At 44.2% G+C, this 14,796-nt stretch overlaps 1 protein-coding gene across 1 annotated transcript in view; it reads left to right on the forward strand.

The window, feature by feature from the left end:
• SMPD3 (sphingomyelin phosphodiesterase 3) overlaps positions 1 to 14,796 on the forward strand; it is a 351,886-nt gene that overhangs the window by 285,129 nt on the left and 51,961 nt on the right. The gene's annotated exons all lie outside the window — the stretch shown is intronic.

A 14,796-nucleotide genomic window follows, 5' to 3' on the forward strand; every position in this document is an offset into this window, starting at 1 on the left:
CATCTCTGAAACACATGGACCAATAGCTTGTGTTAGGGGCAAGGAAGATTCCTATGTTCCTAAATGAACATGATTCTGTAGAGTAATACATGTTTATTAAAAATGCAGTCCCCTGCCCTGGACAGCGTACATTACAACTTTTTTGGGGTGGGTGGGGAATGGGCATTCAAGTAAACAAAGGATAGATATGAGTAAATGAGTAAACCCCTATGGTTATGGTTATAATTTGCAGGTAGCCATCTGATCTTATTTTGATTTTGCTGATTTTAAGCTGTATTTCAGTCTATTGCTGAATTTTATGTCTTAATGTATTATATATTTTGATGTTAGCCACCCTGAGCCTGGTTCTGGCTGAGGAGGGCAGGAGATATATATATATATATATATATATATATATATATGCAGGTTTTGGTGTCCTCGGGTGTCTTCCCGTGTAAAAGTTGGGGTGTCTAGGCGACGTTTCGACGAGGTCTCACTCGTCATCTTCAGGCTGGTGCTTTCGGCTTCTTGTTACTGGAACAGAGCGGGATCTCAGTGTTTGAGTTCCTATAAATACTGTAGAGGGGTGTGGTGTATTGCCTCAAAAGTTCTGGGCAGAGGGGAAGTTCCCAGGCTAGTGTTCTTTTCTTCTTTTGTTCCTTAATTACTTGAGGGATATCTTGAGTGATTACTTGAGTGATATTCTGAGTACCACTTAGGTGGGTCATTGGGTGTGGATTAGTTGCTAAAGCCTTCGTGTCTTGACCTCTTGAATTTGTGAAGAGTTTTTCTGGGAAGATGGCTGTACTGCACTTAGTTGTGCTTTGGCTTGGCTTCGTGTATAGGGGCGAGCTGTGGTTTTGTGCCCTGTGCCAGCCAGATCTGTGTAGGGATTGCAGGGGGGTGCAGCATCCGGAGGTGCCACTATGGTTTGGTTACTGGATGGTGTCTGTAATTTATCTGTGGAGAGAGTCTGGGTTTGGGTCTGGTGTGGTTGATGACCTGCCAGACATCTGGAAATTAGCCCTCCCCACAAAAACCGACACCAGATCCAGAGGCACACAGAACGCCACCACCAATCAACCACACCAGACCCAAACCCAGACTCTCTCCACAGATAAATTACAGACACCATCCAGTAACCAAACCATAGTGGCACCTCCGGATGCTGCACCCCCCTGCAATCCCTACACAGATCTGGCTGGCACAGGGCACAAAACCACAGCTCGCCCCTATACACGAAGCCAAGCCAAAGCACAACTAAGTGCAGTACAGCCATCTTCCCAGAAAAACTCTTCACAAATTCAAGAGGTCAAGACACGAAGGCTTTAGCAACTAATCCACACCCAATGACCCACCTAAGTGGTACTCAGAATATCACTCAAGTAATCACTCAAGATATCCCTCAAGTAATTAAGGAACAAAAGAAGAAAAGAACACTAGCCTGGGAACTTCCCCTCTGCCCAGAACTTTTGAGGCAATACACCACACCCCTCTACAGTATTTATAGGAACTCAAACACTGAGATCCCGCTCTGTTCCAGTAACAAGAAGCCGAAAGCACCAGCCTGAAGATGACGAGTGAGACCTCGTCGAAACGTCGCCTAGACACCCCAACTTTTACACGGGAAGACACCCGAGGACACCAAAACCTGCATTCCTGTACCCGTGAAAATCTACGAAAACATATATATATATATATATATATATATATATATATATATATATATATATATAATATTATTATTATTCTAGCTCTTTGTTTGGGACGGGGAACCAGGGATCCAGCCAAATGCACCACAGGGAAAAAGAGTTAGGGGTGGAGGATTTGAACAGGGAGAGAAAGAGAGACACAAGTAGACATTCTCTCTTCTCTCCTAACACTAGCCTGCAGAGTTATCCAATGAAACTGAATGTTGGAAAATTCAGGACAGACAACGGAAAGGACTTCTTAGTTAAACTCTGGGGTTTGCTTCCACAGGAAGTAGCGACGGCCACTTAAAAATTCAGGCTATCAATGGCAGCAACCACAATGGCTATGTTCTGCCTCCACTGCTGGGAGCAGGTTGCATCTGAATTCTGGTTGCTGCAAATGGCAAGTAGAGAGAGTGGTGTCGGATCTGGTTGGCCTCTGTGAGAACAGGATGCTGAATGAGAAGGGCCTTTGGTCTGATCCAGCAGGGCTCTTCTTATGTACAGAAAGAATGAAAAAAGGCAGCAAGTGCGTCAGTCTCCTTTAGTACACAGTCAAGAAGACTTCAGTATTAAAGGTTTAAATTGAGGGCTATTCACAGTTTGGGGCTGTTGAGCTCGTTTATGCATGGAGGCAAGCAAACCTTTGTTCCACGATGCCCAGACTAGCCAGGGTTAATAGCAGTCAAGGAGATTGTATCCATGTTCGTGTTTTCTCAAAGTGACCTTGCAGCAGTCATAAGTCATATCTCAAGATGAGGGTTGCAGATAAGATCATGGCTGGCATGACGCCACCATCTCTGAAAAATGCAGCAAGCATCAGGCAAAGCAAACCGGAGAAGGCAAAAGTGCCTTGATGCATGCTCAGAAAAGGAAGGATGCAGATCCCTTTCACGTGCTGTCTTCTGCATGATACTGAAACCTCATTTAGGGGTAAGAGCACAGCATCTCTTCTGTGAGTGTGTCCAAGGATGGAACAGGGCAGTGGATCAGGAACTGGGGTAAGGAGGACACAGTTCCAGGATTTTTTCCATAGCAAGTCTGATGATTGTCAACTCTTAGAGCACTAGGACTGGATCAAAGAAGCGATTCAAGTGAAACGCGTTGTAAACTCATACAGGGAAATCCTGTACAGAAAGATTGGACTCCACAGTGCCATCTGGTGTCACAGTGTTATATTGCATATACAACACATTTTTTGTTGTTGTTGTTGTTGTTTAGTTGGGTCCGACTCTATGTGACTCTATGGACCAGAGCACACCAGGCACTCCTGTCTTCCACTGCCTGCCGCAGATTCGTCAGACTCATGTTTGTGGCTTCGAGAACACCGTCCAACCATCTTGTCCTCTGTCGTCCCCTTCTCCTTGTGCCCTCCATGTTTCCCAACATCAGGGTCTTTTCCAGGGAGTCTTCTCTTCTCATGAGGTGGCCAAAGTATTGGAGCATTGGAGCCTCAGCTTCACGATCTGTCCTTCCAGTGAGCACTCAGGGCTGATTTCCTTAAGAATGGAGAGGTTTGATCTTCTTGCAGTCCATGGGACTCTCAAGAGTCTCTTCCAGCACCATAATTCAAAAGCATCAATTCTCCGGCGATCAGCCTTCTTTATGGTCCAGCTCTCACTTCCATAAAACATTTATTCTCTACCAATTTAGCCGAGTCCTAGGATAACTCTTTCTCATGGCACGTAATAACAAAATTTTCATGCTTTACTATTGTTTGTACAATTCAGCATAGAGAAAGTCAGAGAATGAAGAAAATAAATAATGAAACAGAAGCTGGGTACGTCTTTCCTTTTCTTTGATGAGGTTGCCACTTCATGCTAGCAGTTTATAGGCTAACACCTCTGGGCATGTGTAATTCAAATCTAAAGTGCATTTTAGCTGACTAAATATGTTTTATTGAAGCTCCATGTGTTTTGACAAGCTGAACCCATACAGTCAGAAATAAGCACCACTGAATTTAGTGACACTTACTCCTACAGCTGTGCGTGTTTTTGGATTGTCCTTGGGGCCCTGGCTCTGGCGGCTCTGGCAATGAGATTCCACACTTCAAAATTTACTGCTGCATCACTGGAGAGAGATGGGACTAGCCTTGCTGTCATTCTCTCTGCTTCCGCTCTTTTAACAACCTAGTTTTAGCATCCTGTTCTGAGCACACTACTTCCTAAACCACCTAGGTTAGAAAGCAATCAGTGCAGAGAAGTAGCTCATTCAGTCACAGCATTCTGCTGAGTCACTGTGTCAGGAGTGATTAAATGATTCAGCCCTATCTAGCTGCAATGGATGATATATGTTATTTGCAGATCTACAGATCATATTCAAGGAAAGGTTATATTTTTGTGTCAGCAAAGATAATTTAGGTATGTGAAATCAGGAACTCTTAGATCATGACTATACGATTTGTAAGTTTGTCTTAGCAGAAGGCAGGAAATATAAATGGTGGTGATTATATGTAAGTTTATTAGTAGATTAGACACTCAAAGAGAAGATAAGGGAAGCAATTGCAACTTTAAAACAATTCGTAAATATGCCTGAAGATCTTGATTAATGAATAGCTCAGGATATACAAAAGTCATTTGTTAGGTGTCAATTTATTATAGCTAAAACTGATTTTTAAATGGTTTTTTCAATTATTACAGCAACTTCTTTTCTTTTCCCTTTTTACACTGACCTTTAGATTGTCATAATTTTGTGTTTTTTGTCTATGGCTGGTTTATAAGATGTTAATGTTTTTCTTATTCTGTTTTGTACCCACAATTCCTACCATGGTTTTCCTTGGGTAGGATGGGCGGAACCAAGTTTTCTCCAGGTTAACATTTGCTCCAATTTAGCACTAAAGAATGGGTTTTCACTGGAAAAGGAGCAGGGCACTGGGAAAATGGCTTGGATCAGTGCCTAGAAAGTGTGGGTCAAGTGGAAACTGCTTGGGGGGAGCCAGTGTGGTGTAGTGGTTAAGAGAGGTAGTCTTGTAATCTGGGGAAATGGGTTCGCTTCCCCGCTCCTCCACATGCAGCTGCTGGGTGATCTTGGGCCAGTCACACTTCTCTGAAGTCTCTCAGCCTCACTCACCTCACAGAGTGTTTGTTGTAGGGGAGGAATGGAAAGGAGAATGTTAGCCGCTTTGAGACTCCTTCAGGTAGTGATAAAGCAGGATATCAAATCCAAACTCTTCTTCTTCTTCTTCTTCTTCTTCTTCTTCTTCTTCTTCTTCTTCTTCTTGGACCTGTGCTTCCTAGACACAGGACACGCAGAAGTGTGGATGAGACCTCAGTCAGTGGGTGGCATTGAAATGTAGCAAGCAAGCAAGCAAACCAGCAGAATTCAAAAGTAAAACTAGGCACAGCACAGAATTAAACTGTGCAATTTGCTCCCACAAGAGGTAGCGACAGCCACCAACATGATTGGCTTTGAAAGAGGATTAAGCAAAACCGTGGAGAATAATGTTCTAGCTCCACTGGCAGAGGTAGGGATCCTGGGAATTCTAAATGGAGAGAGTAATGTTGCCCACTGTGAAAACAGAGTGCGGGGCTAGGCAGGCCTTTAGCCTGATCCACCATGGTCTCCTGTTCTTAAAAGGAGGGTGGATAGTAATTTATTTATTTATTTGTATCTGATGTGCCCACATTCCGTTTTCAGAAACTTGGTACCATCTCCAGATGTTTTTGTGCTATACCTCCAAGCAGTCATGCTGGCTGGTGCTGATAGGAATTGTAGTCCCAAATATTTGGAGGGCCCAAGGTTGGCAAAGGCTACTCTAATTGAACATTCACGGAGGCTGTTCTAACCAAACGTTCCATTCCACTGACTGGCTGACCCTGGCTATTGAAGGAAATAGGCAAAGGACCAAGAGTTCATTCCTTACCGTGAAAGCATGCCAAGCCATGAAATCATCTCATGTCACTAGCAAAAAATAGCATTAATAAGAAGCACCTGACTCTACCTTCTACAGTTAATCAATAACTCTTATCAAGCTGTTGCATAATAGTGAGGGATGCATGTGCCAGCTCTTTCGGCAATGTTAGTAAATTAACTTCAGCACATCTCCTAGTTAGGAAGGAAGGTGGCCCTGTGATGTTCATCTGATTTACTGCTATGAGTGCCACCTGCCTTTATTAAAACAATAAGGAGGAGGCCATCAAAACTAATTAAATTCCCTGTAAGGGCAGGTGTGTTAAGATAGCTTGTAGTTCTCAGGACTGCATTGCCTTGAACTCTTGTATTTATAAACAAGCAGCTTGCGATAAGGAAAAGAACACATCTTTCCAACGGCATTCCAGGACTGACCTTTGATTAGGCGGTTGGATTTCAAAGTGTATGTTGGATTTTCCCTGCCCCTCTCTGAACAACAAACGAGGTATTGGCGCCAGGAAAGACATGCCACTCTTGGTTGACAAACTGAGAAGCAGGGCATGTCCTACCATGCAGGTGGACCAGGTAGGTACCAAGCAGGGTCAACCCTGCCATCAGGGAGAATGAGGTGAACACTATAGAAGCTTAGCAGGCCAAAGGCGTTTTACCAAACTCTTATTTGGTGGGCCTTACGAGAAACGTATCATTGCAGTCCTGCAAAACAAACAAAACAAAAAAGCATACTGAGATTAGCACTTATCACAGACGGGCTTTGATTTCTGATTTGCAATTGCTTAAAACATGGGTAGTGAGAGCTCAGGCCCAGGTGCCAAATCCACCCCTCCAGGCCTCTCTGCCTGGCTCTGTCCTGGGAGTTTGTAGTCCAAGACTTCTGGAGGGCATCAGGTTCAGGATGGCTGCACTGATTCTTTGGTGGCATTTCCAACACCGATTCAGGCCACAAGGTGCCCAAGGTGTGTTTCTTGCTAGCTAACTTGAGGATTAACCACCATCTATATTTTAATTAGTCAGGAGACCAAGCCAACTGAATGATGCAATTCTCAAGAGTGGTGCAATCTTGCTGCTGCCCAAAACGTGTTGCTCCGAAGGTGTGATTGAACACGTTTAAGTCCATAAAACAACACGTTCCTGACAAAATCCGGGAAGTTTTTTGTTTTCCTTTCTCTCTCTCCTCAAAAGAAGGGCTGGAGGGTTAAACAGTCTTTCAAATTATCTGGAGGAAAGGGTGTTGCTCCTTTTCAACGGCAAATGATGAGCTTCTTTGTCTCTGCTTTGAACAGAGGCAGCTAGAAGCACTGTAACCAAAAATGGTGCACACCTGCAAACAATAAAATATTGGATAGATGAAGTGGAAAATGCAGTAGAATGTGCCAGGGATCTCTGATTATAACTGTTCAGAATTGCATCCAGCACTGTTTTACCCAGAGTAGACCCACTGAGCAGCATCCAATGAAAGGGTTCCATTAGTGCAAGGACTTTTGACTACAAAATGGAACTTTTCCTTGTTTTCCCCTCCCCATCCCTAAATCTGTCCTGGCTCACCCTCCAACCCCTTTTGCAGAACAAATCTGGGGATAGGATGTGGGGAGGGGAAGGGGAGGGGAGGTTCCATTGGTACAAATGGAAACCCTTGCCGTAACAGAACTACTTTGATGGATGGCATCTAGTTAAATTAATGGACCTAAGTGACTCAGCCATTAAATTCAGTGAGTTGACTCTGACTAACACTGGAAACAACCAATATTTTATTTTATTTTTAAATATATACATGCTGCTTTTCTCCCGGGTATCAAGGCAGTGTACAACATAAGATCAAATACATTAAAATTCCATTGAAAATACAATAAAACAGCATACAGGGAGCCACTGAGCAGGTAAGAGGGAGTTCTAGTAAATGCTTGAGCAAACAATTCCTTTTAATTGTTTTAACTTTTTTAAAAAAATCAAACTAGGGAAGTTTTTAATGACTGATGTTTTATTGTATTTTTTATTTATTTATTTATTTATTTATTATTATTATTATTATTATTATTATTATTATTATTATTATTACCCAGTCCGCACAAGCATTCTAGTGACTATATTTTGAGTGTGCATTAGCTGAGGCTTCTGAACTGCCTTTAAGGGCTGCCCTACATTGAAAGCATTACAGTAGTAACAAGTATGTGTGTAACTGAGGCCAGTATGCTTTCCTCAGATTGGGTTGCACTGGTGAACCAGCCTTAAGACCTTAAGATAAGCCTGCTGGATCATGCATCTAGCCCAGCATCCTGCTCTCATGGTGGACAGCCTGTGGGGAGCCCATAATCCTGAACTGAGCGCTACAGCACTCTCCCCAGTTGTGATTCCCAACAGCAGGCATTCAGAGGCATACTGCAGCTGACAATAGTGGTAGATCATAGCTTGCAGCCATTGAGAGCCCTCTCCTCCATGAATTTGTCCAAACCTCTTTTGAAGCTGTCTATGTTGGTGGCCATTGCAGCCTCCTGTGGGGATGAAGTCCATAGTTTAACTATGCACAGTGTGAAAGAAATACTTTCTTTCGACATTGACAGCCTTGGCTGTTAAAAAGCATCTCTAGTCACTGATGTCATTTGAATCACTTAACCTGATTGTATCCACTGTCCTACAATGTGTAGATCCTGTATGCTAAAAGGAGAAATATATTGGGCGATTGAGCTTGAATGGCTCTTCCGGATTATTTCTCCATTCCCCCGAAGCAGCCAAGTGTCTGCAATCTTCAAAGTCAATATTAGTATTTAAGTTCTGGTTGGGACAGTGAACTGATGGGATACTTTGCCCTGAGTGCCCTCCCTATAGGGCATCAGTGGCAAAGTCCCACATGCAAAGCCAGGCAAGGTGCCAGGAGAAAACAGCGATTTGGGTGATCCTTCACCCAGTTCCAGAAGAAAATGAGAGAAAGCTAGACAACATTTTCTGTTAAACTTAAGAGCTTGGCTGCCAAGACCCTGAAAGAAATTATATATATATTGTATTTATTTGTTATATTTCTATTCCACCTTTCCTCCAAGGAGCCCAAGATGGTGCAGCTAGTTTTCCTCCTCCCCAGTTTATCCTCACAATAAACTTGCTGGGTAGGTTTGGCTGAGAGTGGGTGACTGGCCCAAGGTCACCCAGCGAGTTCCATGACTGAGTAGGGAATTGAACATTGGTCTCCAAGGTTTTAATCCAACACTCTAGTCCACCACCGTGCACAATAGTTTTTCATGGAAACTGAACTGTAGTGGACTAGAAACAGCACTGATTGCAATAAAAACAGGTTGAGGAAAGATAGTATCTGGAGTGTTTTCTCAGAAATACTGTGGACATCCTTGAGAATATTTGGTGATATGCCTCAATTTCTTTGCCTACAAATAGGGTTAATTTAGGCGTGCCATTTTTGCTAAGCCCTGGTTTGAAAATGAGCTTATTTTTGTTTTGTGACAGATTAATCCTTGCACACAGGAAGTTGCCATATTGAGTCAGACCATGGATCAATCTAGCTCAGTATTATGGACTGGCAGCGTCTCTGCAGGTTCTCAGTCAAAGGTCTTTCACAGTCCCATAGTGAGATGCCAGCAACAGAAGCTTGGAGTTTCTTCCTGGAAATAGTGTGTTCTCCCATTGGTTTTTTCCTCCCATTAGGATGACCTTTGCCTGTGTCCCACACCTGAAGCCAGGTGAGTGACTAGTAGGTGCTGCCAGCTCAAAACGGCCTCACAATTCAAACTGGAAGGTCCAGTGAGCCAGAGATTTCACCACCACCGAACCAAAGCGTCATTCCTCCAATGTACACTGAACTGGGAGCAAGTGGGACTTACTTCTGAATAATCAGGATCGTGCTTCTCTCATGGTCCCCCTTCTACAATTTGTAACGTCCCCAACTGACCTAACTGACAGGTGAGCAGTGAGCACAGTCTTGGACAATATGCAACCAAACGAGGCTTTTCAGAAAGGCCACCTTTGGGTGAACTCAACGCCCCAGGGCGCTTTGCCTTGTATGATTGGGAAAGCTCAGTCCTTATGTGGATATCAGATAGTGCTCTGGGAAAGACAGTCACAGGACAAAGTTCTGCCTAAAAAAAGAAAAAGAAACATGGTTGGATTCTCCATGCCACCCAATCTCAAATCACCTCTAAACACGAAGTCATTAAACTTAAGGTTAAAGATGTGTCCTCCTGTCCTACGTCCCAAATGCAGCTGCTAGGTGTCTAGCAGACATGGAATCGTGGAAAGATTATCATTCTCTGCACTCTTCTTGGTCTGCAGAGTTATTCTTCCTGGCTGGGAAGTCAACGCTGGGCCACAATGGCCCCTGCAGCCAACGAGTTTCAAGTAAGGTTGCTTGCTGATTCCAAGCTTCTCGAGTGAAGCTCTTGGACAGCAGGGAGATGATTAATGAACCAAAAGATTTCAATATACTTCTCTCTAACACCAACGCTCTTGGAAAGCATTGTGCAGGTCAGCTGGGAAACAAGGCAGAGATGCCCAAATGCAAGGTGATGCACATTCAAGGTGATGGAGGAGGAGGACTTCAAAGCACCACGCAGGACTTGCAGAGACCTTCCCTGAGGTGGTGAGGCTCATTTGACAACAGCAAGGAACTGAGTCTTTAGTGTCAGTGGCCCAGTCCCCGAGAACACTCTGCCAATAGAGATTCAGCAGGCACCTTCTGTGCCAACTTTTAAACGTCTGCTGAAAATGTTTCTGTTCCATCAGGCTTATGCAGGCAAGTAAGACTATAATTAGCTGGTTTCTGATTTTAACATGCTTTTTAATGTAAGGTTTTATATATATTTGTTTTTAAGCTAACAGATTTTTTAAAAAATGAATAGTGGCACATAAATACTTTTATACATAAATAAACAACAAAGAGGCCTGTGTGGTGTTTTGGAGTGCTGCTTCTCAGCTGATGGTCACTGCTTCAAAGCCCCAAGCAGGACTCTTTGCAATGAACAAGGGGTTTGCAAAGCATCCAGCTTGGCTTTTCACAAGTCCCTTCGAAGATCAGCCAACTGCAGAGTTCCCCATGCATAACTCTATAGCACAGCTAATCTCAAGTCAGCACCAGTCAGCTGATAGGCACTGGCTTCCAAGTTCTGCTTTCTGATGGGAGTTACTGTGCTATGGAGTTCCCTGTGGGTGACTCAGTAGCGCAGCTGATCCCAGCAAACATTCCTTGCCAATGCACAGCCAGGAGTGCATTTTAAGGCTCCCAATTTTGCACTGGCAGCCACATCTACTGCTGCCCTTCACCTGACGTAACAGGAGGCGGCAGGTGTGGGGCAGGTGAGTGTCGTCTAGGGAAAACTGCTTCATAGGCCCAATTCAAACCCATGCGGGGCCAAAGAAGGCCCGTAGGCCGTAGGTTCCCAACCCCCAATGTACACCCTCCTCAGCTCCTTGGAGGAAGGGAAGGACAAGAATGCAATAAATAATACTTTCATCCTGAGACACTAAAGGAAGTATAAGAGCCTGAGGCCAAAATCTGGTTATTTGCATTAGCTTGAGGCCACAGCCACCTCTTCCAGTAACCAGCCACCCTTCCGTATGGTAATTTGACGTCAGTGAAATTCCAATACCATTATTAGTAATTTATGTGTATTTGCTCTATAGACCATAGACATCAGATACAGTATAGTGGTACCTCTGGTCAAGAACTTAATTCGTTCCACAGGTCCATTCTTAAGTTGAAACCGTTCTTATCCTGAGGCACGCTTTCTCTAATGGCGCCTCCCACTGCACGCGTACCTCTGGCACGCAACTTCCGCTCACATCCTGGGGCAAAGTTTGCAACCAGGAGCAGCTACTTCTGGGTTAGCGGAGCTCGTAAGCAGAAGTGTTCGTAACCAGTGGTACCACTGCATAGGGTTATCATGGCAACCACAGCAGAGAGAAAAATATAATATACATGCACACAGAGTGTGCCACTGAAAAAAGGCATCTTACAAAGGCTGTGTATACATCTTTATCTCGCCTGCCCCACACAGCCCAATTACCAGATGTCACCATGCTGGTGCACTGTGAGGTCCCTCTGGTTGTCAAGAATCCTGTGCTGCTGCCATTGGCATGGCCTTAGCCAGGATTTTTTTTTGGGGGGGGCAATAGTTAAGTTTTCCTATTGTTTTACTTGATCTAGGGGGGCAGCTGCTCCTCCCCTCCCCCCGCCCCCTTGGCTATGCCCATGGCTGCCGATCAGCTGATCATTGGCGCTTCAGAGCACTGAGCAGGGTTCTTCGTAAGGAGCCAGGGGCTTGCAAACAGCCTTCAAGGATTGGCTGACTGAGGAGTTAGAACAGCTGATCCCATGGTGCTTTACTTTCTGGTGGCATATATGCATTTTTAAAATGCAGACACCACCCCAGTTTATACATTTTTGTACCCATTACGTGGCTGGAGAACTGCATTATAAAAGTGCAAATTTCAAAAGATGGCTGCTTTTCGCTTCATATACTGTTCTAGAAAGTAAGTTTTGAGATGAGGATTTCCAAAGGACAATCAGTTTCATCATAAGTTCTACCCCTCCACCTCTGTCAGCTCTAGGGCTTAAATAGCTTTGTGATTTTAAAAAAGTCATCTTTAATACCCACTGTACTAGTTAAGCTGCACCCTTCTGAAAGCCTGTCTTCTCTTTTCCCCATCTGTTTTGCAGGTGTGGGAGCAGGTCTTGCACCAGCAGCTGGCCAAGTCATGCACTGGCCAAGGGTCTCAGGGCACCTCTCTGGCCTGATCCTGTCATACCATCATCTCCCATCCTCCAAACTGAGCTCCTGGATGTTTTCCAGTAACTCTATCTATCTATCTATCTATCTATCTATCTATCTATCTATCTATCATCTATCTATCTATCTATCTATCTATCTATCTATCTATCTGATATTTAACCTAACTTTCCTACAAGGAGTTGAGCATGGCAAAAATTGTTCTTCTCCCCATTTTTATCCTCACAACAACTCTGCGAGGTAGGCTAGGTTGAGACACTGTGACTGGCCCAAGGTCCTCCTGTGAGCTTCATGGCAGAGTGGGAATTTGAACCCTGCTCTCCCAGGTTCTAATCCAGCACTCTAACCACTACACTGCACTGACTTACAAATTTACTGAGTTCATAGATCTAAAGTCTGGATGGGATTCCATAGATCAAAGGGCTGGGGTATCTTAAGATGGTACCATGAATGGGAGCCAAACTTAGTTCCCATTCAAAAATGCCACCACATGTCCATTGTGGGAGTACAGGGCGGGGGGCAGTGGGGAGTGGTACTGCTGCCAAAGCAGAAGTGACAGAGTAGGCATGTAGAGTGAACCTTGTGCAGGTTGGGTGGTGCTGGTGAGAGGCTGCAAGCAGTGCCATGCCTAGACCTGCCCAAGTCTGGTGCTGACCCTGATGTCTGTGTGTGTGGCCCAGTTGATCTCACTGCCCCTAGGGAAGGTGATCCTGCTGCTTTTCCTCACAGGGTGGGGTGGAGGGGCCCAGCCCAGCCAGTGAAAGAAGCAATAACTGCAGGTGGCACTCCACGTATTCTTAGTGCAACTATTTAGCAAACTTCTCATTAGCAGGACTGAACGGGCCAAGGCAGGGTGTGCTATGGAATGTACACTGTGGCAAGCATCAACCAGCACCCTCGCTCTGTATTTTGTAATGAGTGCATAACCTACCAGCATTACAGGCAGCTGATTCTTAGAAGTATGTGGGGCTGGGCATGGGGAAGCAGCCCGACATCCTCTTCTCTAGGTATGCTGCAACTACCTCATAGCATAAATGGAATTTCCTCCACTGTGCAAACAGCATGGGACCAGGCGAAAGTTCTTGGCCATGATGTGATGAAATTCTTGTCGGTGATCTCACCCGTTCACTGCAGCTCCACAGTGCAACAGGAAGAGTGTGGGCAGTGTTCACAATGGAGGGAAGTTCTCCGGACAAGCCGTTGCCTAGGCATAAAGCTATCTGAGATTTCAGCAAGTCAGCTGATTGCCTCTATTTTGCAATTTTTGAAAGTGAGAGGGGAATGGAGGCTAAGTTTTTGTGATGCATAGAATGTTCTTATTATTTATTTATTTTTAATACTGTCCTTCATCCAAAGATCACACAGTGATTTACAATAAAAAAACACACAAAAATACACACCATATTAAAAGAAAATAATATGATGGTGGTGACATTTATATCTCACCTTTTCTCACCTTCTCCCCCTCTCCAGTTTGTGGGGTAGGTGAAGCTGAGCTATAGCAGCTGACCCAAGGTCACCTAGTGGGCTTCATGGCTGAGTGGGGATTTGAACCCTGGTCTACCAGGTCATAGTCCAGAATTTTATCTGCCTTGTAATTTACAAGTCCTATGGAGAACAGTTGAGAACAGGAATTTACAAGTCCTATGGAGTAAGTTTAGCTGAGTAAGTTTAGCCTAGAGAAGGGAAGATTTAGCACAGAGGGGGTGAAAATGGATTCACTTTGTATTTAAGGACAAACCTACAGACTTGCACTTTCCAAAACAAGATGTGAACCAAAATCCAGCCAACTTTCAGAGACATGTAGAAGTAGACCAACGGTTATGCTTATTGAACTATGTGCACTGACAAGAGATTATTAGATGATCTCATATACAAACTTTGCAGTATAGGAACTATTGCAAGGGTGTGATATGCTAAAACTTGGGATAAAAACAGAATGAAAAAGATAAGCTGAACTAATTAGGAAAATATGGGAGCAATTAGAGATTATAAAATTAGTGGCAATGCTGAGTCCCTACAAAAGCATTGGAGAGGAAATGGGCAAGTGGGTCACAGTAGTAACATTTTTTTTAAAAAAAGGTACTGGGCATAACAGATACAGGGCTAAATTATATGTTGCCATAAAGAACTTGTATGGAGGGAGAGGTGTTTGTATGTGTAAAAAACCTCTAACACTTGTGTGGCTGAAATGTAGCTGACGATACAAAAGGAGGAGTCACATATTTTGCTCTGCCTACATTTTTCCTCTAGCTCTGCCCCCCACTGGCACATAAATCCTGCCCTGGAAGGTTGCTCATGAGGGAGAGTGGCCTTTGGGCTGAAAAACATCCCCCATCGCTGGTGCCTGGCACCTATAGACAATTGGTGCATCTGAAATAAACATGTTAAGAATATTACGTGTATTGTTATGATCATGGTTTCTGGAGTGCCCTCTGTGCCCCACCCTCCAGATGCTAGATGGGTTTCAACTAGGAAAACAGCCTCTCCTGTGGTGCTGCCCTGACTCCAATGACTGGATGCTGGTGTGCAGT

Source organism: Podarcis liolepis (genome assembly GCF_965112155.1).
Source record: "Podarcis liolepis genome assembly, chromosome: 7".
NCBI classification, from domain to species: Eukaryota; Metazoa; Chordata; class Lepidosauria; order Squamata; family Lacertidae; genus Podarcis; species Podarcis liolepis.